We start from the raw sequence: 25,428 nt of genomic DNA, 5'->3' as shown, positions 1-25,428 counted from the left end.
TTTAAAAATCAAGATCACTTTAAAAAGGAATTATTAATCTAAAGCTACAGACAGTCAGTTTTAGATATAATTTACATTACACATCTTAGGATATGTAACTGCTACAGTCTGCTTAATAATTAGGTCAATAGAAAGACAGGGCCTTCCAGACAGGAATAGGTTTGGGTCAGCCTGTGAGGTAATTCATCAAACTTGGTACAGTGCCTCCCAGGCAAGTAACAATTCACTTTGGTCTGGAAGAGAAGGCGGAACGTAGATATGTCTCCCAGGTAGAAAATTAAATGGGTCAGCCTTGGAGGCAGCCCAAAGAGGTGACTGTTCAGCTTTAGTTGAAAATGGATTAACATACTAAGGTCATTCCTGAGTACATAACTATTGGCTCCTGCTCAGATGACAAGCCATTATTCATGGACTTCCTTCCATTTGAAGGGCTGCTTATGGCAGCTTATCTTAAAAATAGATTATGAGACGGTTAGCCTTTGTCTCTAATAATAAGGTCCTGTTTGTGAACACAAATGTATGTTTTACCAAGACATAAGAAATCAGTGACCCTGGTGATTGTATCTTTACCAGGAATAGTCAAAGACATTCCCTCAACTGGTATTGCCACAACTGAGACCACATGTTAATGTATAAGATGCAAAGTGTACTGCTGGTAAATGAGCCATTGGCAGGTGTGAAATCTTACAGAGCATATGTTTACCTGGACTACACATGTTCCTGACATGGAAGTGAACATCAAAAGCTTCATATATTTAAACTAACCTTTTATTCAAGTCCATCTGAAAACTGAAAATAATGTATTGTTTGAGGAAAATATACTGAAAACTCACACAATTGTTAAAGTAAGCCAGTGGCATAAAAACAGAGAACACAGGCATAAAAGACTTGACTAAACAGGATAGGAGGTCTGGGAAGAGAGATGAAAAGTAGCAGATTAGTACACAACACAACAAGGTTCTTTACTCCATTTCCTTTCTTTATTTTTTCATAAGTTCTTGTCAGTAGGTTCTGCATTCTGCAGTGACAGAGAGCATTATTTGAGGAGAAGGAGCCAAGTGAAGAATAGAGGGCATCCAATAAATTAAAAATTCTGATAGGTCTTGCTGAGTGCCAAATGGCATATGTGTAAATTAGGAACACTGAAGGAATTCTGGCAGTGATGAATCAGAGAAAGGGCAGTTTTTTATGGGAAGGCCAAGAGAGATCAGGTGGTCTATGGTGCACTTAATGATGCTGCAGAAGATAGAAGGTGGTAAGAAAAAGTGGAAAAATTGGATTTGGATTAATTGGGAAGATGCATATTTCCTGTGTAATTAATGAAAAAATACGATATTTTATATTGAAAGTGAATATTCTGAGACATATGTTAGGATATTTCATAGTGATGAAGTCCAGGTTTTAAAAGAGAATCTGGAAAAATACAGATATTCAAGAAAAACTACCACAAAAATTAAAAATGAACATTAAAGGCTATAATGAATCAGTATCATATGGCAGACAGCTTACTGTAATATCTGTTAGGATTTTATACAGTGAATATTTAATGTAAATGCTTAAGATCTACCTGGAACAGATAAAAGTTCCCTTTTCAAGTGAATGCTTTCATTAGTAGTTAATACGATTTTTCATATATTTTGTTCTCTGCATGGTCCCAGAAATCTCAAAAAACAATACGAAAGAGGAATACAGAGCAACTCTATTATTTCACTTTTTACCCTACTTTTTCCTGTTGCCTGTTAAATTACCTATAATGTGTAAAATGGATATTGCGTTATCTGACTGCTGTTCTCATTTCATGCCTCAGCATTTTAACTCTAGGTTGTTAAACCAAAAAGGATGAATGTGGCACATGATTGTGTATCTCATGAGTAAAAGAGTGAATTTTCTTGGGTGGGATTAAACTCACTGTATAGGTTTAAAATTTACCTTCAAGGTCACTAGCAGTTGCCCTTTTATCGTTTAAGAGGAAAAAATAAGCACCACCAGAGTGCCATTCATCAGCTGTATTTCAGATTCTGTTTTAGGCAGAACTGCACCTTAAAATGGCCTTGAGTTTCCTAAATGACTGAAGATTTACTGTTCAAGTGAAGGTCAAATGCCACAGGCTATTTTAGCGGGTGAAGAGTTTTTGTTTGCTTGGGCTACTTTTGCCACAGCCAAACTTTCTTGGAAGACTTAAAAATCTTCTGAGAAGATACTAATGTATAGTAACTGTTATTAAATAATCTCAGTGATGTCTAGAGCAGCAACTTTTCAACACTATAAAACATTAATTCAGAATTCACATGTTCTTACCTATTCATCATACAGATGAGAAATCTATGCACCTGGTATTATTGTCTTAAAACATTGGCTATCAGAGCAATGGGATGGGGAGGGTCTGGTTTTCAGTTACAACATGGATTAACTTCTAGTACTGTTTAACATAATCAGATAAATTAATAAATCAAAAAGAGAAGTATGGCTGTTGTCATGGCTATAGAATATGATGGTTACTAATTTCCTTTGCGGGCAAAATTTAGCATATGAAATAAGCTATGTGCTGCTTGCAGGCAAAATCCATTCTGTATTTGTTTTTGATGTGTTTTCAATTGAATTATTTTCTGTGGTTCATTTAGCTTCAAATAGAAATTAAAAGGTCTAATTTTAAAGCAGCTACATTATGGAAAACCTGATATATGATTTACAGACAAAGATTATGTAGCTTTTTGCATCCCTTAAAGGTTTTGTACAAATGCCCTTGCTTTGACTGTGAGAGACAAAAGAGCTTTTCTGGAAATCTTGTTTCATCAAATGAAGATCAGGCAAAATGTGAATATTTGTTTTTTCTTGTGCAAGAGATTTTTGAATCCCAAGTGTGTCATGGAATTGTTACTGGTTTCTGCAAAGTGATGTCCTTTATCAACCCATCTTGTCTCTGCCAGATTTCAAAACTAGATGGGTAAAGGTTAAAATTATAATTTATAGGGAATTATAGCCATATTTCCTCTCTAGTCTTCAAAGTCACAGAAGGAATTATTCTTCCTTCAACCACAACTGCTCCGAGTTTCTCTGGTGGAGTTTTTCTTCCTATATTGATCCTGACACATATAGTATCTTCCTTGAAGATACTATAAAGTGCACAATACGTGAATGTGGCTACAAACTCCTATTCCGCTCTGTTTTTTAAATTCACATTATCTAATGCCTACAGGTAATAAGGAAATAGATAAACCTATTAATCAATAGAATTAAATTGGAAAGCAGAGGTTCTGTGGACACAAATATCCTTACCTCTAGTGACAGACTTCCTTGATAAGTAAGCACTCAGCAGAAATCTGTGAGCCATTTATACTTTATATTGGCATGCCATTGCAATCAGTGTTTAACTCCTTCAGTGTTATCAATGTTTTTGCCATGTTTCCACTGAAGTATTAAGCTTTGTTCGATGACTGGCACTACAAAATATGCTCCTGAGTTCTGCTGAAGAACAAATAGGAGCACGACTGTCAATGAATGAAGTGCTATGGTAAAGTAATAAAAGCAGCAAAATCAACCAGCAAAATAAAACAAAAACAAAGACAAGCAAAGACCACCGAAAAAAAAGCTACAAAAAAAAAAAAAATAAAAACAACCAAAAAAACCAAACAAAACTCCACTACTAACTGTGCTGCAATTCTCTGGGAAAAAAAAAAAAAGAAACAAAAAGACCCACTAGATGAAATACATCTGAGAAAACATAAGCATAAGATAAAATAAGTGCAATGATGATTTGATGTTTGTAGATGTGGTGCTTAGGGACATGGTTTAGTGATGGGTGTGGCAGAGATAGCCTAATGGTTGGACTTAATGCTCTTAGGGATCTTTTCCAGCTTTAATGATTCTATGAACCTAAGATCTCCCCCTGAAACAGTTTAAATTCCCTCTAAATGTCTGTTCCATATTTGTTCTGCATATACAACTTTCACTGATGAAAATTTCAGGGCCCTCTCTGAATGCTATAATGGGCCCTTGTGCTGCCTAGTCCTATGCTCCTTGTGGGCCTCTTCCCAATCCTTGTTCATTAGCCCAGGAGCCCCATTTCAACTCAGCCCAGGTTCAGCTGTACCATTCCTTAGTGATGTTGTAGGTGTACCAGACTCCAGCTCCACCACAGCCTTGTCCTGCCCAGAGGTGGACTCCACTGATTTGGGCCCAAACCATGATCTGACCTAAATTCTCCATTCCTAAGAGAGCTTGGGATTTCCTGTCAGAGTTATATGGTTGTCTGTTCCAAATTCACCACACAGACATAGGAAGATGAAAGCTCTGTGATGAGTGAATAATCTTATGATAACACTAGGTTATTGAAAATAACTTTCACTTGAAATAAAGAAGTTCATTAATATTGAGTTCCAGGCTTCATACACCTGAAGGCAAAATTTAGGCAGCTGAGGCAACTAAGCAAAGAATATTGAGATGGATTTACCTTGTCTCACTTCAGGCAAAAGCTGTGTGCCTAGTTCAGTCTATCTGTTTGTGGCTTTAGATCTGTTTGCATAGTTCTGTGAGAGTTTTACTTCTGACATTTGCCTTTGGAGAGATCCCAGTCCAAACTGCTGCTTATCTGAGAAAATTCAGTGCACTGGAATAAATTTTTACCAAAGGGTAGAAGAGAGTAAAATGGCCATTCTGCTTCACCAACCCTTCAGGAAAGACAGTCATGTCATGAACATAATGATTTGGTTTTAATCGGTAGCTAAAGCCAAAAATGCTTATAATGGTTGAAAGTGGTAAGAGCTAAGAGTTTTACAGTTATGCTTTGCTGCAGCATCACAATGAACTGCTGAAAAACTTAGAGTACACCCCTGCCACATCTGTCACAGTTCAGGACCAATGAGAGTGTAGAGACTAAATATATCTGAACACCAGAGCGTTTAATCACAGATGTATGCAGTTTTATAAATTAGATTACTTCCCAGCACTTCAGTAACCATGTTATCATTCTCCCTTCAGCTTTCAGAACCTGCTAGGATGCAAGGCCGGATGGTGACATGCTGTTGTGGCCACTCAGGCTGCATTGTAGCAGTCTGGACACCTTGCCCTGTCCCCAGTCATGTGCCTCAGCCAGCCGAAGGTGCAAATACATCTGGATCATTCCTATCTTTGTTTTATGGGGACTGTCCCACACAAAGTTCCCTTTGTGATGGGGACTGACTTTTATATAGGGCCAGCAAACCCCCTTGTCCTTGGAGTAGGAGGAGAAGAAAAAGCAAGACCAGATATCCCCATTCAAATGTTCTAGGTCCCAGTCAGAAGCAAATGCCTGCAGCAGTCTCAGAGAACAAGAACACAGCCTTTTTCACTTGGCAGCCCCTCCTACTTTGGGGCAAGGCAGCTCCACCACTGCTCTCTTTGCATTCTTCTGCTCTATATCACAGCCTTGATGCACAGACATCAATTGTTTTTTAGCAGGTTATAAACCATTTTAAATGAACTTCCTTTTTTTCTGGACCATTCTTCTTTCAGGATTTGTATTTTTTCCATTTAAATCTTATAATCTTGTATGCAAAAATACAAATCCACACTAACTTTTCACAATTTTCCCTATTTCCCTTATAAAGTCTGAAACTTTCCTGAACATAGTTTTCTCCATAATCCGGAGTTTTCTACATTCCCCTTCCCCTGCCCTTCCCCTTCCAGGCGCATGTATTTGGGTCAAATGCTGTGTTAAGGCTTTTCTATCCTCCTGTGAAGGGATGAGATATTAGTCTTTTCCCAAAGCCATCTGTGATTCATGCAATCACTACCTTACTTCTGACACCAAAGGACAGTGCAGAAACTGGGATAACAATACATTTTAACCACAGATAAATCCACACTTTTATGACTTGTGTGGGAGGCAGAGCACAGTCCAAAAAGGAAGTCCCTGGCAGGTTTTGTGTGATCCTAGAGCTAGGCCATAAGGGTGCCCAGGCCTCTTTTTTATCCTCTTACTGGATACCAACACCGGTCTGATAAAGTAGAGAAAACTAGAGGCCAGACCAGCCAGTCGTGAACAAGACCTGGCTGTTGCCATCACTGATGCACTAACTCTGCACCCCTGGGAGGTTCTCCATATGTTTGCTGCTTTCTCAGTGGCTGACAGGTTGTGCAGAACAGAGATGCTCCTCTATCCTTAGAAAGAGACTATTTCCCTTTCCTATGTTAATTCACTAATGCTATAGTAAGCCAGGCCTAACCATCCTGGCTGTTGCAACCTCATCCAGAGAAAAGTTTACAACATAAGGTTTTGAAAATGCATTTTAAACATTAAGTATTTTCCCATATTCCTTAGCAAGTTATTGCAATGTTTTAATTATATTGTTATTAACAAATTGCTACTGCAACTCTTATGTGAATTTCTTAACTTCTGTTTTCAGCCTTTCAAATTCTTTTCATCTTTTGTTTCTGTTGAATTTATCAAACATTATTACCAAAGGTAACTTCATCAATCTCTAAACCTGTTTCTGAATAAGCTGAATATTTTCTTATATTTCTCACTCTAATAAATCTTTTAGAAGACTAAAAATCCTTTTGTACTTTTCTAGGCACCATCTAGGAAAACTGGGCTGAAGCAGAACAGATGTCTTCATTAATGTCAAAGTTTCACTCTGATTAGTTTGATGAAATGAGAAAAATTTCTGAAGTGCATGAAGAAATTTAATGAAGTGGAAACCACACAGAGGTAGTTACAAGGTAACACACAAATACATCTTTCAATTTTTTTTTTTACACAATTTATTGAATAGAAAATCTGAAGTAGGATTATGAACTATTTAACAGTTAGATACCTGTAAGGTCCAGGGACCAGGGTTGTTCCATTTGCTTTAGTCACTGAGGCATAACAATTAGTGAAAGATCTGGCTTAGGTTTTTAACAAACTTAGACGTCAAAACACTGTTAAATCCAGGTGTATTTACAGTGCTCTCAGGAGAAAAAAAAAATGTTTCTTACGTCTGCATAAAGAAATAGGGTAAATGCATTCTTCACTTTATTCTAAATATTAATAAAATACATGTGTATGTAAGTGTTCTAGTAGACTTGCCAAATCTGTCAGGATCCAAACTTACATAGGTCCTGACCTATCATATTCAGCCTTATAGATAGATGTCACTGTGGGTAATAATCTACTCCAATACTGTGAGCCAAGCAATCTGTGCCTCTGGGACACTCCTGTAAGAGCTAATCTAACAGGATGTGTCAAGGGCCTGATCACTGGCATGCAGTCACCTATACTGCAAAATTGCCAGCAGAGTCCCTAAGGTCAGCGACTTTCTCCCAGTCAAAACTGAACCAAGGATTGTTCCCCAAAACAGTTTGAACATAGCTGGTCTATTCAGGAAGGAAAAAGAGTTTCATTGCAAAGAACACTACTCTGCTGTGTCAATTAGCCTGAGGTCTAAAGAGTCCCTGGACTGTTTTATTTATTAACATAGCCAGGGTCTTAGTGATGAAACTTGCAATTGTATTTTTCTACAGATTGTTTTTAGTAACAGATCTTTCTCCCTTTTTCACATCTGGAATAACAATAAATATTTACATATTTTAAAAAATCTATCATGAGAAAAATATTATACTTCTCAATGGACCTTACCTGCTATGTGGTTACAGCATTATAAATGGTTATGGACGTCTTCTTAGAATTATGTCCTTATTAAGAAATTGAAAACCCAACTTTCATGTCATTGTCCTTTACAAGTAGAACAGATTTCTTATTGAATAAAAATTATGCTAAAGCCCATGATCAGATAGCAAAAAACTTGAACAAACCAGAATAAACCACTCCTCAAAACTTCCTTGAATTGCTTTAATCAAAATGTCATTGTCCTGCATACAGTACATGTCACACAATCATTAAAATATTTTAAAATTCAGCCTAGAATATGTGTTCACTTAACTGACAAAGTTCCGTTGCTATGGACTTCACTAATAGAAATAAATTATCAAAGACACAAAAATCTGAAAAACATAATCAAATAGTACGATATGGATGTTACTCTTCCATGATTATCAGAAAAAAAAGAAAAAAAATATTCAATCTCTAAACAAGCTCTACAAGGCATTGTATAATCTGCTTTGTCTTATTTCCTTCCTCTTCTTTTTCTTATTCATCTTCCTCAACCTTCATCTTAAAAGTTTACTCTTTTTCTTTTCTTTTTCTTTTTCTTTTTCTTTTTCTTTTTCTTTTTCTTTTTCTTTTTCTTTTTCTTTTTCTTTTTCTTTTTCTTTTTTTTTTCTTTTTCTTTTTCTTTTTCTTTTTCTTTTTCTTTTTCTTTTTCTTTTTCTTTTTCTTTTTCTTTTTCTTTTTCTTTTTCTTTCTTTTTCTTTTTTTCTTTTTCTTTTTTTTTTCTTTTTCTTTTTCTTTTTCTTTTTCTTTTTCTTTTTCTTTTTCTTTTTCTTTTTCTTTTTCTTTTTCTTTTTCTTTTTCTTTTTCTTTTTCTTTTTCTTTTTCTTTTTCTTTTTCTTTTTCTTCTTTTTCTTTTTCTTTTTCTTTTTCTTTTTCTTTTTCTTTTTCTTTTTCTTTTTCTTTTTCTTTTTCTTTTTCTTTTTCTTTTTCTTTTTCTTTTTCTTTTTCTTTTTCTTTTTCTTTTTCTTTTTCTTTTTCTTTTTCTTTTTCTTTTTCTTTTTCTTTTTCTTTTTTTCCTTCCTTCCTTCTTTCCTTCCTTCCTTCCTTCTCTCCCTCCCCTCCCTCCCCTCTCTCCTCTCCCTCCTCTCCCTCCCTTCCTTCCTCCCTGCCTTCCTGTCTTTCTTTTTCTCTCCTTCTTTCTTTTTTTCATTTCTTATTTCTCTCCCTATCTACCATTTCTCTCCTCCATTTTCTCTTTTTATTTCAGTCACTATTTTTACTTTTTTGCCCTACTTCCCTGAATCTCCACTCTACTGCAACTTAGTCGTTCTTTGCATTAGTTTGAAGAAAATGCAGTATTTTTCTCAGGAGTTCCTCCAATAATCATTTTGATTTTCTGCCTCTATAAAAGACAGATCTGTGTTCTCTGACCAGATGGAAATAGGCTTGGGAACTAACCTCGTGTATGCAAATAGAGAAGGTGAATGTTTTTACAAGGATGCATACATTTTCACTTAAAATGATCTTTAGAAGAGGATGTTTTTCCACAGTGGCTGTCTCCTGACCCACAGATACTGAGGTATGTTGTTGGTGAGCTATACACTAATGAAGTTCAAGGTGCCAATTACCAACTTGTTAATTTCTCCTTTATTGGTGAGAAAATGTGTCTATATGAGGAGCTTCCAGGTTAGCACATGATACACTTAATAATGTATTTTTTTACTGAACATTTCTTCCAGCAAAGTATTTGCACTCAGTATACGTTAATAAATTTTAAATTACCTTTAAAAGAGAGTTGCTTATTTTAAAATTGCAGGATGGGTTTGTATAAACAATGTCAAAATATGTCTCTAGAGAAATGTATATCATTTTTCTAAAGGAACTTTAATCAATTTTCTTAGATTTCATATCCACTCTTTTTACTCTGGGAACACTTGCCATAAGTTAAAATGCAAATATTATAAATTCTCTTTATTTTGGTGGAGTTACAGATTTGTCAAAGTGTCTGCATTTCTAGAACCCCAAAAGACAATCTATACAAATCAGAATGGAAACAGTTTTAATTTTCAGTAAGATTACAATCATATTCTTTCTTCAAACACTACAGAGGTACACTGTTTGAAAATCTCACCCTAAAGACAATTAAAATAAAATATTTCTTAGGAAGAGGGAAAAGTCAAATAATATATGGAGAAGGAACACCTGAGTTTCCTATGGTAATATTACTTGCAGAGAAGGGATGCTGTGTTTGTGTCTATGAATATAGTGCTGATGGAAATTTAGCCCAGTCTGTCATTTAGACTGACCTTACATATGTGTAGAGGTGTCACAAGAATATAAGAGAAGAATTTGCTTTTGCCACATGAGGATAAGTTGGTTAGTTTTTTTGGAATAAAAGATCTTGAATTTCTTTCCTTTGGATAGAATAGTTTGAACTGACTTGTATCTGACAATCAAAAACCTAAGTTTGAGGCAATCACTTCCCTTTGTAATCAATAATGAGAAGTTCACACATCTGGAGAATGATTTATCTACCTTATCTAAATCAATCTTTAAGTCGGAAGCATCAACCCTGGTGGAGATATTTGTTTGCTTGAAGGGGAAAAAAAGGGTAAGTTTATTTGAACCTAGTTGTTTAAATTACAGTTAAAGGCATCTGTGGTGCACACTATGCCCAAATTTCCATCATTACAATTTCATGATTTCCAATTAAGAGGTACAAATGCTTTCTATCTTCACCCATCAGTTCAATATCAGTTTCCCTAAATTATCAAATGAATTCACTGGGTTTAAAAATAAATTATGCCTGATAATCTCAGCTTTTCAGATTAAAACTTTTGGTTCTCTAGTTCAAAAACATTAGCTTTCTGGTGAAAATAAATTGCTTCCTTTGATATACCTAAATTATTTCTACATAAAAATGGGTATATTCCTGTAAAAGCAAGCTCTACCTACATATCTTTTTAAATCTTGCATGTTTTTTGCCAGTTTCAGTTGATTGACGAGTCTTCAAAAATGACTGGCAGAAGTAGCACCAGTGAGCATATCATCAAGCTTAAGTTTAACAGGGGTTGGAATAGACTGTGAGTCTGTGTTTGCTAGAGCTTTATTTAAAGATTCACAGAAATCTGGCACATCTGCAAGAAGAATATTCAGCTGTTTCAAAAAATTCTATAATGGAAAGATATATGTATGGCAATACTTGCATTCATAACTTAGCATAATTACAGACACTTTGTCATGGTTTGACACTGGCACAATGCCAGTGCCCCCATGAAAATGTGATCTCTCCCTTAAATGCTGTGAAGTGGAATTGAGAACAGAGCAAAGCAGGCCCAAGCTTAATAACAGGAAAAAGAACTTTATTAAGCTACTACTACTACTACAAAAAAAAAAATAAAATAAAAAAAAAAAAAGGAAAAAGGAAAAAAAAAGCACACAAAGATCAAAATTAAAACCTTGCAAAACCTTCTTCCTCCCACCACCCAACTCCAACAAACCACAGCGAGACACAATCTGGGCCCCAATCAGGTTTCCACCCTCCAGACAATCAATACTCAGTCCATCGAGGGAACAGAGTCTCTCCTGTGCCACAGACCCCCCAAGAAACACAGCTCCACATCCTGTGTTTCCATATCACACATGGCACCGCCCAGAGAAAAGTTTGCCGTGGTGACCCTTCTCCTTTCCATGCACAGTGCTCTCACCACCAATGCATGGATGGACAGACTGCTTTTAGGATTTTTCCTTTCAAGGATGCCCTGCCAAGAGGGGAGAAAACAACAGTTCAGTTTTTCATTGTTTGGGACCACAGTCCCCCCCATTTTCCCATTTTCCCCTGGGGCCGAGGGTCTAAGAACAGAGATCTTCTTCTCTTCTCCTTCTTTTGAGGACAGGGGGCACCACCACAAACCCCCTAACTTTTTCTCTGTTCACTCCACTTCTGTCTCTTCCCAGCTGAAGCAGGTCTCTTGACTCACTGGCATCCTCCCAAAATACAGTCCCTCTTGGAGGAGAAGATTGGTTCAGTCTGTGGCCAATATGGAAAAAGTCCAGCCAAAAGCCACTCCTTGTCCCCCTCCCATCTAGAATTCCTCCTTCTAACATCCCAGGGTCCAAGGTGTCCCTCTTCCTCTCTTTCAAACCAAGGAGGGGAAAAAGAAATTCACAAAGCTTTCATTTCTCAGGAAGGGTTAAAAGTCCTGACTCCCTGGCTGGGTCTCTGCCTGGATCCTCCAGCTCCCACAGCAGCTGGGAACCTTGCGGCCCTCCTGCTCCTCCTTCCCCACAGTGGAATTGCTGACAGAACTGCTGCTGTCTCTTTCTCTCTCCCTCTCGGGAGAGAAACTATGGGGGGGGAACGGAGACATCCCAGATTTCTCCTCCCTTCCATCTGCACGGGCCAGCCTGGTTCCAGTCCCTCCACCCTTGGGTCAGTCAGGCCATGGGGCTTCCCCTCCCCACCCAGCCATGGCTGGGCAGGGGAGAGGCTGCACTGCAGCTGACCGGAACCAAAGAGAGCGAGTTCTCCTGGGAATTCTGCTTTTAACCCCTCTGTGTTCTCAGAGGCGTGTCCACATACAATTGGTCAATATCCAAATTGACCTCTTCCTTCTGGAAAAATTATTTTTCCATGTCAAACCATGACACACTTCTAGGAAGGTTTGAAGAGTCAGAGAATGATTTTTTACTTACACTTTGTGTAGTTTTATACTTTGCATGATTTAACACTTTCCAGTCATAGTAAAGAAGGACTTATAATAGAGTCTGTTATTGTACTATTCATGGTGTTACCTGATAAAGGCTAAATTTAAATGTAGAGAATCAGCCAAATGTCTAATAACCCATACAGTGTACCTCCAAAATTAGGGGAAATGCCTCATCTGTAACTCATTAATATTAATTTCTTGAAGTGATACAGATATCTGGAAATAAGATTTTTTTAGAAGACACGGGTTCAGTTCATGATTAGAGCAGCAGTTGAAGTTCACATTTTCTGAAGTTTATTAGAGTCAGCCTGTGAAAAGCTTTTAACAAATAACTCTCTTGGTTGATTCAATATTTTTCCTTTTTGTGAATTATATGCTATGATCTCAATTGCCTTTATTTACCAATAAAAATGCAAGCCTGTATATCTGCTATTTTGTTGCAATTAAGTAACAATTAAAACAAACCTTTTTTTTTTTCTTTCTTTTTTTTTTTTAACAATTAAAATAAACACTAATAGAAAAGAAACCATAGTTCCATATGGACATTTTAGGTTCTGGCTCTTGTGTGATTATGTGTATTGTGTGTTGTGGCAGTTACTCTTGCAGACTTCTTGTACCATCTAAAGCTGTCTGAACATCATTAGCAGTCTAGGTGTGGCTCAGAGCAACAACGAGACTGTTGCATATGATTTTGTCCCACAGAAGCCATTTTCCAACTGGAATACCAGAGATGTAAATACAGAAAGTTTCTACATGATGTTCATCTGTACAATGGAAAGATTTCCTAAGGCTGGGAAGTATTCATTAATACATTATCTTTTCCGATTCTTTTTGTATAGAAGACTGTAAATTGCTCAAAAAATCCCATAAACTATAATGTTTTGGGAGTAGTCTGTGTAGTTTTCAGATGTGTAGTCAAAAGCCTAAAACAAATTTTTTGGATAGATGCATTTCCAATAGATATCTGCTCTATATCTTACAGGTTTTCTTTTTGGAATGTCTTTTTTTTTTTTTTTTTTTTTTCAGGATGGAGAGTAATATTCTCATATTTTTTAGAAAACATATAAAATCTGTTCTTACAGTTGCACTGTAATTCATCAATGTACTCAAGTACTAGAAAAGTTTCCTGTTCTGAGGAACATATAGATGAATACAAAAAAAATTAACTAGAAAAGGTTGCACCAATAGCACAAGAATTCTCTACCATATCTGGAAAATGGATTGCAGAAGGAAAGAACTATAGAGGAATCCTTAATCTTGTTCTTTGTTTAAGCTAATATGAACTTCATTTTACCTGAAATGGCAAATGTAATGTAAATAAAGAAAAATGCAATGTCAATGTCATAAGAAGTTAATGTTCTTAAAAAAAAAGAACAGCCAGTTTTTATATTGTTCAAGCTCATGAAATCAAATCATCACTGGACAAGTTCATAAACTATAAAATATTGAATACAATATGTATTTCTTTATCAGGAGAACTCTTTTTGACAACCAGTCACTTTTCAGGGAGCTGATAACTTTGAATCATTTAGAAACCTCATCCTTCCCTATAAAAATATGATTCTGAGCACTGAACTGTGAAAGCTCTGTGTCTTATGGCTTGGCACCCATGGAGCCTAATGTGGTTCAAGAACAACAGCAATATTTTCGCAGTGTTATTCATACAGGATGTCTCATGATACTTTAAAATAAAGTAATAAAAACAAGAGTCTAAACACAGTCTGGCAAAAGCCCATCCAAAAGTACTGGATTTCAATCTATCTGTATCATAGAGCAGAGGCTCAATTTTTTTTGTTAATGAAAGGCTTTGATTCTGGAAGTGTGGCAGTAAATTATGGGGAAGAAATTTTTTTCCTCTCAATTTATTTTAAAAATAAGAAATTGGACATTGCACACACTTTGTACTCTGTGGCATCTGAGAAAAATAATGGAGAATTATGAATTCATAGATACGGGAACAGTACGAGGCCCTTAGACAATGCAGGGGAAAAGGTATATAAACTGGAAATGCTTCAGGCAACTGTGGAGGAAACTCCAGTCCTGAAGAAATATGCTGAACATTTTCAGTCTTAGAAAAAAACTTCCTAATAGCAGTTTGTATTCAGTGAGAATAATACATTGATCTTCTTATAAGTCTAGAAAAAGAGAGAGAAAAAACCAGCTCAATAACACCGAGCCTGGTGTTTTAAACCTGCAAATGTAAAAGAAAGAATAGGAGTGGGCAGCAGTGAAGAGGGAAGCCTATTTTTTGAAGGTACTTAAAGGCAGAATATTGTGCCTTTATCCTTTAAAAATGATAGACAAGATTTCTGCTAGAATCAACTAAATTGTAAGTTTAAAAAGAATTATACATTTACTGTGGCTTCAGATTTGTGCTATACTAAAAGAAGAAAAAATATGATCCCATAAATTCACCACAAAATGGATTGCTGAATCTGTATAGGTTAGACACAAATGATGTATTTATTGTATAAGTGACTGCATGCTTCAGTCAAATTGGAACTTTTCACTGATGCTGAATTTGCAGAACCAGATTTTCTGCTCTTTTCAGTGATTGCAATTTTACTGAAAACAAGATTGTTTTGCACAACAGATTAACTCAGAAGGCATTCCTAGTAGCATTTGCTTTTCTTTAGCATAGCATACACATATTTTCGTCTTGTGCAATGTGATCAGGTTGTTTGCAAGCTGGAGATGGAATGAGATTTGTTTGGGTAATTCCCAGCTAAAGTGTGATTCCCTGGGGAATCACAGCCTAGAGTCATAATTTAGAGCAATACCTAAATTGTGCAAATTCATTCAAGTGCAAGAACACTTAGAGTTTTAAATAGCAAAAACTGTAATCAGCCTCTTGGTATATATGTTTCCAACACACCACACACATACAGAACCATGAAGAACATTCTGCTGATTGCTTTAGCTATGTAAAACACAGTCATCAATACCTTGTTTTTCTTCATAGAAAATAAAGACTAGACCCCATTAGTTTGAAAGAGAATTTGTTTCACACACTGTGATGTAGATAACCTTCATTGACCTTGGATCTGTTAAATGCATTCCTAATAATTAAACATGTAATTGATTAATTAGATGAAATTTAGCAAGTAAAAACTAAATTACTTTTTGAAAGATAGCAAAAATAGTGTAATAGTATAAAACAAGGTTATCTTATTCTTCTTAATTGTTCATCGTGTTAAGTGAATACATCTGTTAGAGGGACAGATGTAATTCCTAGTGTGACCAACTCCCAGTGACCTATTCTTACTCTACAATCCTTGTTCCTCATTGCATTCTGCTGGAATTCTCTCATGCATCATTGTCCCAATAAAATCCACAAAAGCTAGGTCAGGAACAGTTTTAAATTATTTTATATTCTAATGAAGAAGAGAATAAACAACACTCTGGGGACTGAGAAACACTGTAACAAAAAATTGAGGTCAATGAGTTCCTGAATTTCTATGGACCTAGACAACAAGACTAAGTGACAAAGTACTTGCATTATACAGACTTTGTAAAGTCAGAATTCCTTTCTCTATTTTTTCATAACACATTTCATAGGGCATTCGTAGCTTTTGTGGTCAGCAAATAAGATTAGGGGAAGGAATTGGTGTCCATGAAACAATTTCTAGAGATCAAGGATTTTTATGGGTGAAGATACCGCATAAATGAAGCATGAAACTGAAAATGCAAATTTATATATAGATTTGTATATTTGGGCTGTTGTACAGAAAGGACAAAATAGTTCAACCTATTTTAAAACTTGAGCAACCAAATAGAGGTTAGGCTTTTTTGTCACTACCTCTTCAGTGACAATTTTACTTCTAAATAGGCTACACAGATTCTGGTGAGTTGTTAACAAGCAAATGAATTTAGTGGTTGTGGTTTAAAATTGACAGAGAAATACAGTGAGATTATTGGCTCACATGATATCTGTTGAATATCACTTTAGAAAACAGCAGTATCTACTTCCTGAACATGATGGTTCTGCTAGTTGGCATACATATGAAATCATAGAACCATCAAGGTTGGAGGAGGCTTTTAAGATTGTCAAGTTTAGCCATTAATGAGCCTTTGCTCTTCACATAGGGAGCTATCAGACATTGCTCTTCTAGCAGACACTCTCCTACAGCCCAAGTAGAAGACCACTGTGAAGCAACTGGTCTCCTGCAGCCTGTGGAGGCCCACAGTGAAGCAGAGATCCTCATTCAGCCCATAAGATCCCCATTCAGCCCATAAGAAACCCTAGGCAAGAGCAGCTGCTAAAAGAAGCTGCAACCTATGGAAGCACACACTAGGGCAGGACGCTTCAGGCATTAGGACATCTTTTCGTCCATTGTGTTTCAACTGCCTAGTCAAGGAGCCCAGCTTTGGTATTTTTCATATTTTAAATATCAATATTTAAAATATTTATGTATTAAATTAATCAGTCATTCACTATTATCTGCTATTTCTCTGTATAAAAAAGTAGATAATTAACCACTAGTACTATCATACTGTATGTGGGATGAAACAATACATCAGACCACATTTTACTCAGTGACTGATGTTTCTGAAGGCATACCATTTTTAAGGCAGTTACTCCTGAATTTCTTCACACTGACATTGTAACCTTTATGAGTGGCTCTTTCTGTTAATGATATAGGAAATTAGCAGATACAGTACAGTGGTGATGAGGGGTGCTTCTTTGGATGGCTGCTCTTTTTACGGTTTGATCCAAAATCCATTCGTATCAGTGGAACTTCTTTCATGCTCAAAGGTCATCGTGCTCCAAAAGGTTTGCAAGAGTAGACTGAATTTCTAGGGCAGATATAGTTTCAGGATATTATGCAGAATTTTAAGAATTCCTAGTAAAAAGATCTAAAAAAAATTATCAAAAGCCTTAGACGACATTGATAACTATTACCTACAAAAACACACCTAAAGTTTCTGAATTTCTGCTTCAAAATAATATCAGAGATTTTTTTCTTTCTCTTAAAACAATACAGCAATATGTTAAAAGTTATTAAAATTGCAGTAAAAAAGCATGAACTTTTACAATAAAGGTGTCAACAAACTGAAATAAAGTATCTCATTATATTTAATTTTCTAAATCTTAATTTATGAATTTCACTTAAATTTGTGCCATAGATTTGTTCCTATGAAAAATAAAATCAAGGCTGGATAAATTAAGGCAAGTATAACTGCCATTTATTGTAAACCATATTTGTGCAAGATTTCTGCCCCTCCTTCCATGTAGTTAGTTGCTTTGTTTAGTTATTTATGTATACATTTATTTATATATTTATTTGAAATTGTAATTTCTGACATCCAAATATGCAAACCAATCTATACAATTTGCATTGGAATGGCAAGGAGCATGTGTAGAATGAGTGTTTGTATATGACCACAGAGGAATACACAAAAGTGTCTAGCTAAATTGCTAATTGTAGAAGCCTAAACTGACGTTTTTAAATCTCTTTGGTTAGGTTTGATTGGACACACAAATCTCATGTCATGTGATTTGATCTTCACTGGCTGACTGCAGTTTTTTTAAATTAAGTTTTCAGTGTACATGAGTTTTAAAATTAGCTTGTCATGACTATGCTTGATATTAATTTAAAAATAGGTGTTTCTGGGAAATTTCCACTAATAAATTTCATTGTTAGAGTAAGCATCAAAGGAAATTATGATAGCGGGGGAGGGAAAATTAATAAAGAGAATAAAGTTCTGGATTATGGTTTTTCCCTTGGATCTTCATAGTCCATGTTTTTGAGGTATTTATCACTGCCTCAAATCCTTATTTGTTTGAGCTTGTTAAGCAAGAGAATAGAACACGATACTGGGCATCTATGAAAGCACAGGAAATATACACAATTCTTCAGAGTCTGTTTAGGACTAAAAAGGTTTTCAGACTGTATTATAACAGCAAAACTCGCCAGAAGAGTACAGAAATTGATCTGAAGTCCTTTTGGCTTTAACAGACTAAATATGCTCATTGAAGTTATTTCAGTGTTCAAAAGGATCACAGTTTAAGGAAAATTGTATTATTTTGTAAAGATGCTTTAAGATAATTTCTTTACATTTTGTGACTTAGTAAAAATGTCTGGATACTAAATGTGTTAATGATCTTTCTTAAGTTGATAAAAATACATAAATCAAAGTATAACTATATTTCTTGCTTTACCATGAGGTTTTTTTTTTAGCTAAAGCCAATTATATTTGTGGTGGCTTATCACAGCAATTATATGAAGCAGCAGGACAGTCAGTAATGACTTTTTTGTTAGGGGAATGCTAAGAACACTTCCAGCAGAGCTCCATTACCTGGATTACAATCACAGTTTTAAATTAGGTACCAATGCAAGTAATTTAGTTTTGTTTTTGTACTTAATTGGTCATTAACTTGTTCATGCCAATACTTCTGTTTCTATGTCACTCAGTCATTAAATACTCCCTGCATCTATCCAGAAGCATTCCCTCCTGCAGAAGAAACGAGTTTGCTATAAAACATGTCTGCATGCCACCTTTATCTCTTCATGAACAAATTTGAATGATAAAAACCTTTCTTTTTCCACCATAGTACCCATGAGGTCATGAGGTCAATAATATAAGTCAACAGGAGTCTGGTAATTGCTATTTTGGATCAAGCAGTCATTCTGTGTATTCCAGTATCTTGTTGCTGCCAGGGACTAGAGCCACATGCTCATAAAGAAGCTGAAATGAGAAATTCTGCAATAATTTTACTGAGATGAGAGCTTTCTTCATATTCTTGATGACTATGTTTTGGTTTATGTCCTGAAATAAGATAGTTTGTAACTTTTTGTTTTAAAGAAATAATTCTAATTCCATGCAAATGTAAATGCTCTCATTATCCATATAAATGCTTAATCCTTTTTAAAATTCTGCTAATCTTTTAGGCCTCAGTGATATTTTTGTGGCAATGAGCTCTATAGGTTAATTATGCATGTGCAACAAAGTATATCCTTTTATCAATTTTAAATTTAAATCATGCCTATTTACTGCTACACATAGGAGCTTTATAAATCTATATTGTGCAATTTTCTGCTCCAGGCACTCAAGTGAGTGTATGCATGATTATAATGCCTGGAGGATGCCTTAATAGACTCTTCTCATCTCTTAACTCTTCTCATCAGTGTGTTTCTCCATGAAACTAACTTTTGGATCAGTGGATTTGGTTTAAAGCTGTGTCCAAGGTAGAAAGTTAAGTGCAAACTCCTCCAAACATCTTAGGAAGTAAGTTAAAATGAGTAAAATCTCTAGTAAAAATGAAACAAGTTTTAAAAGCCATACTCAGACTAGGCAATAACCAGTGATAAATAATGAAGAAAAAACATTATGTGAATATGCACATAACCCACAAATTAGTGTGGTTTTCTTGCCCTCCACTGTGACTAGTTTACAAATAATTTTTTAATCTAATCTATCTTTTGAGTTAGGAAAGCTAGGTCAATTAGTTCAGGCAGTAATTTCTAACAACAGTTTCATCCAGAGGTCCAGCTGCTCCTCCCCAAGAGACATCACATTTGTTAAATTTTAAATGTTGTATTTCAGTTATATTCAGATATATGTGGTGTCCAAAGACCAGTGGGATTTGTGCAAACAGGTTTTATATAAGGGACACTGTTTTGAAGGATTATTAAACAACTGATTATAATTAATATTATGAGCTATTCCTGCTGACTTTTTAACATCAGCCAAATAATATGTGAATGATTAAGTATTTCTTTATTTCTGTAGAATTCTCATTGATTTAAGAGTTTCTTACATAGTGACTTTGCAAGGTTATTTTCATTCACCCTAGGTCAAAGGAAAAAATGAGGAAGAAGAAAAAAGTGAAGGGAGATTATTAATGAGATTAGAGCAGCTAACTCTTGAGATAGCAGAAAGATGGAAGCATGATATTTAGGTACTGGAGCCTGAGAAGTAAGAACAACAATAACATAACAGTTAACAGGCTCATTCCTTTAATGGGCCATGCAAAAGCCCTTGACCCAGTGTATTGAAAAACAGAACCAGAAGTACAAGCCTGGAATCAATCAAATGTCTTACTTGGGATCAAGTCCTGAGAAGATCTTGAAGATCTTTTCCAACACAAATTATTCTATCATTCATAGATATGAATATGATATATTCAAAGATTTTATTAAATGGTTAGTGGAAAGAAAGACAATACCACCATTGCTAAGATCCTCAGGTGTGATAATAAGACATAGAAGGTGGTCAGCAAGAAAGCTTCAGTTTTTGTTAAAGTAAGAAGTTCAGAAAAGTGAAAGGAAGAACTTGTAATTCTAATATATACTCTGTAAAGGGATAGTGGAATGACAACAGAAGCCTCGAACAACAGTAAGGACTGCATGTATGAAATGCATTATCTCATCAGACAGACAGAAATAAAAGAAAAATAATGAGAAGTATCACCCTATAAGTGAAATCACCAAATAATTATACAAAGAAAGGAAAAGTTCACTAAAACTTAAGGTGTCAAAGACAATGTTGGAGAAATACCATAAAAACTGTTTTTCTAGAGGGAGAAAAGTTGTCTGTAAATGTTTCCTAAGATACCCTTGCCAATATATTAAATAAAAAAAAAAATCCATTAAAAATTAGTGATAAGACCCAGACCACAAAACTGTGCATGTTCCAGAAAAATATAATTCAAAACGTATATATATATTATCTATAAAGTAAACCTATTAAAGTATTGAAGGAATTAATAGTGCATCATATGTTGAAAAGGTAGAAAACTGGAGTTTTAGTTCACCAATATTTCATGGAGAAATAGGGCAGTTGTCAATAAGTATATGGAGATAAAATGGGGGAAATACCAATTAGTCTACAAGACAATTCTAGAATAAGAATTAAATGGGATAGAATGTTAATTGATATAGTTAATATAAAAATAATATTATGTCATAAAGACATCACACCAGTGACATCCCAGAGTAAGTAATGATTGTTATTGTTATAATGCAAAATAAACCATTTAACTTGGCTTAAATATTTGTGAGTTTGATTATGTTAGGTGATTTCTCCTTAAGAATGTGGAGACTTAATGAGGTGGGAGGTGCAAGAAATATTGTTTGTTCAGAGTCCAAGCTGGTGAGAAAAGAAAAGCACAAAAACAGGCAAGCTGACAACAAACAAAATCAGTAGCTTAAAAACATGTTGTCAGTCATCAGAAATTGTATTCAAAGTAATAGAAAAAAGGTCAAGAATAGAGAAATAAATGCAGTTTTAAGCAGGAAACATGTGAAATAGTTTTAGTAAGAAATTTACATGATAATTGTGTGCAGGCAATTGATTCCAGTTAATGACTCCAATCCAATTCACCAACTGCACTTGGCTTTACTTTAATGCCTAGAGGTACTTCAGAGAAGATTCAATCACAACCAAGGGAGGGAATTGCCTGAGTAAGGGGAAAAAACAGAAAAATTTTTAAAATCATTAATCCAAATACTGCAAGACTATTCAAAATGTATGGGTTGGACATGCAATTTTGTCTGAAAAACTCCAAGTATCTGAAAAAAAAGGCATCCAAGGCTTATTTGTATGGATTTTAGTTCTTCTTACATGAACTAACATTTTGCTGTTTTTAACTCATGGTGCACAGCATAACTTGAAAAATGATGAGTTTAAGGACACGTTTCAGTTAGAGATAAAAAAGGCAAGGGAAAAAAAAACAAACATTGTCCTTGCCCTTGAGGTTATCTGGAAAAGGACTTTGTATGTGGTGAGCCATACATATTGATGTTGTTGAATGGATGTTGCTTGGTATTCCAAAATAATGGTGGTGCCTTTATTCTATGAAAAGATGAAAGTACAAGGAAAGAGGGAGCATATTTCTAACAAGAAGTTAGAAAAAGTTGCCTCAGAGCCACAACTCTGGGTTCCAGGGGCACACTAACAATTCCAGGAAAGGGATCATTGTGCAATAGCTACCTTCCCTTATCCAGATGCATACAGTATGTGAGGCTACATGGGCAGCGAAAGGAGTGTCCACCTTTGAAGTGGGGAGATGACAGACAGTGGGCACGCTGCAGAATATCTAGGAAAGAGAAGACAGGTAGATAAATATCTTATTTTCCAGTTTTTGTTGAGGAAAGAGAAGGAAAGGACATGGAGCAAGAGGGGCCTAAGGAGCTAAACATCAGTATGATGAACTGCCACTATCTTTCCACCACTATCAAGAGCTGGCTCCACCTCCTTAGGTTATCATTCTTTTTTACGTATTGGGTTTATTTGAGCATGCAATACCCAAATTTTTACCTATCTTCAAATATTGAGTTAACATTTCTCAGATTTAACAAGATCATCAAAAGTGACCCAGACATAGCATAATCTGTCAAATACTTTCAAATCAAAAACAATTAATTGCAGCAACCACTGCTCTTAAATTTACTGTATTTTCAACTTTACCAAGAAAGGGCTGAAGAGTCAGTCAGTCAAATAGTCAAATAACTGATGTCAATTATTTGAGTCAATCAAATAACTGATATCCATTATTTCTTTTCCTTTTTTTTTTTAATTTTTTTTTTTTTACTTGAAAAACTGGATAATAGATGCTGTTCTAGGGACCATTTTTCATAACTAGCAGCTTACAAGAAGAAGCAGCTTTTCAAGCAAACCACAAAGGAAAATTGAATTCTGTGGACAGACTTGCATATTTTGTGAAAGTTACAGTCCATCCATTGGTTTTAGAAACTTCCTTAATATTTTTGAACTCCTGTAACTATTAAATAGCAGTAGTGCCAAATAATCAAAGAATAGTGTTTAACTCTATCAGAGCAACATGTGAAAAGAGTAAATTTTAAGTAAAAGGCTCAAGACAGAAGATTGTGAAAGATTCTTTTCAAGATTTTGCTGTTCTTTCAAAGATATGTGATTCCTATTCTAGGGTTTGATACTGCTTTTTGGAATTCCTCTTCTGACACAATCAGAGATGTCTCCAGCAGTGTGACAGGACTTAGACATTAAATGTCCAAAGATGTTTGTACAACCGTGAATTGGCTGAAAGGAGGACAAAATATTTCACCTCAATCCCCTAAACACATTGAACATATTTGCACATGTATAAACTGAGGAAACTGGTCATGTCCTTTGAATGTACTCTTTTTTTTCTTATCTCTTAGTATGTTTTCCCTAAAAAATTTATTATAAACTTGAAATGTCAGTAGCTATTATTATGTTAATTCTCTGGGAACACAGCATCATAGTTTCAGCTGATGTGAATCTGCTGAAGGCAGTAGAGCTTTTATTATTGTTTATCATTGCCAGTACAGAACAGATGAAGCTATGTAAGAGGTGGACTAATTGCCACTTAGGGGTCTGTCAGGAGAGAACTGGGACCACACAGACAATCCATCTGTCACAGAGCACTTAAGTAAAGGTTAAACTCCTGGTTCAACAACCTCTAGTTTTTACTAACAGAAATCTGTATGGCATAGATGTTGAATTATATTTTTAAGTGTGTGTAAGCTAATAATACAAAATCAAAGTACACCTCAGATTGGTTGCATTTATTTAGGGTCTCCTGAAAGAAGCACATATCTTCATATGAACAATGAAATTATTTAAATCAGTGGACAAAATCAAAGACTGAGCTCTTGAAAATTAGCTATATACCTAATAGCATTGTGGGGTGATTTGCCACATCATAGTTCAAAGGTGCATGTTGTAACATCTAGATTAAAAAATGTGCATGTTGTAACATCTAGATTATTAATGAAAACAGTGACTGATTATCTTGATGCCATTGATTTTCCTTTTTATTCATTTTCCATCATTATATGTTATTCTTACTTTCTCACAATTTTGAACCCAACTGGATTAAGTTTTTAGATAAAATTTGCTATTTGTTACAGAAAATAAAAATACTTGAGGATATTTATCTTTGTGTTTATTGTATCTTCCATATCGTCTGTATGTATGATTAGAGTTTTGAAAAGCTAACCTTTTTAATAATAAATACAGTATGTCAAGGAAATGACATATGATTCAGCTTAAAGATAATGAATAATTATGAATGATACTAATGATCCCTTAATGTTAATGTCATTCCGCTAATTTAATATGGCAATTAATTTTGCACATGAAACACATGCAGATGCTTTGAATAATTTTTTAAAAATATTAATTTCCTAATTCTCTGGATAGTTTTGCAAATTTAGAATTAATATTGAGTAACCTTCATAGTAATTTTATTTTAATATATTAACAACCACTTAACAATTGGAGAATAACTTCACATTAATACTATTTATGGCTAGATACTTTAGTTATATTTAGGATGATTTCTGTGGGTAAACTTACTGCACTGATGGTCTAATAAAATCATAATGCAGCTCATTTCCTATATAAATTATGTGGCATGATTGGCTATGTTTGTGAGAATATTGGCTTTGAGGACTTAGCAAACATCTTGAGGACCCATAATCAGTGTTGCTCTCAAATTGAATGGGTACTGATAGATGAACTGCTTTATAAGGCAACGTATCTCATGCTGCAATTTCATGGACAGTATTATGCTCTTGCTCAAAGCAAGGTCAAATAGACTATTGTCTGTAGCTGAGATTCACAACAGGTGTTTACAATAGTAACATTCTTTAGGCCACCTAAAGAAAAAGAAGTATACAACTCCAACTTTAATTGAACTTAGAAAAAATAATTGTTTTATAACCTAGTCAGATAGCACCTACCACTGTTTTATTCAAAAGGATAGACTAAGTTCTCTGTGCATTTACTGTCATGTGTCCAGCAGCAGTTACTGAGTGTGTAATGTTTGGTCAAATAAAGTGTACCTATTGTTACACTACATAGTGGAAGGTAGATATGCCCCACCTGTACATACCCATAGTCTTTTGGGGTAATACTGCTGCACAGATATTAACAAGGAACAATATTGATTTCAGAGATGAAATTCCTTTTCCAATTGACCTGGCAAATCACTCTTTATACACTCCATCTTACCTATCCACTACACCCATACCAGCATTAGAGAGTTTAGACTAGATAGTTATCTATATTAAGATAGATAAAAAAAACTTTATGCATTCATGATGAATTAAGAGTTTCTTTGTCTTTCATTGTATGTACTTTGTTGTTCAGTAGTCATCAGTTTGCTCACCTGTCTTTGTGGATATACTTTGTCCAAAA

The sequence above is a fragment of the Lonchura striata genome, chromosome 1 (genome assembly GCF_050655825.1).
Source record: "Lonchura striata isolate lonStrDom1 chromosome 1, ASM5065582v1, whole genome shotgun sequence".
In the NCBI taxonomy this organism is placed as follows: Eukaryota; Metazoa; Chordata; class Aves; order Passeriformes; family Estrildidae; genus Lonchura; species Lonchura striata.
This window is presented reverse-complemented; position numbering follows the sequence as displayed.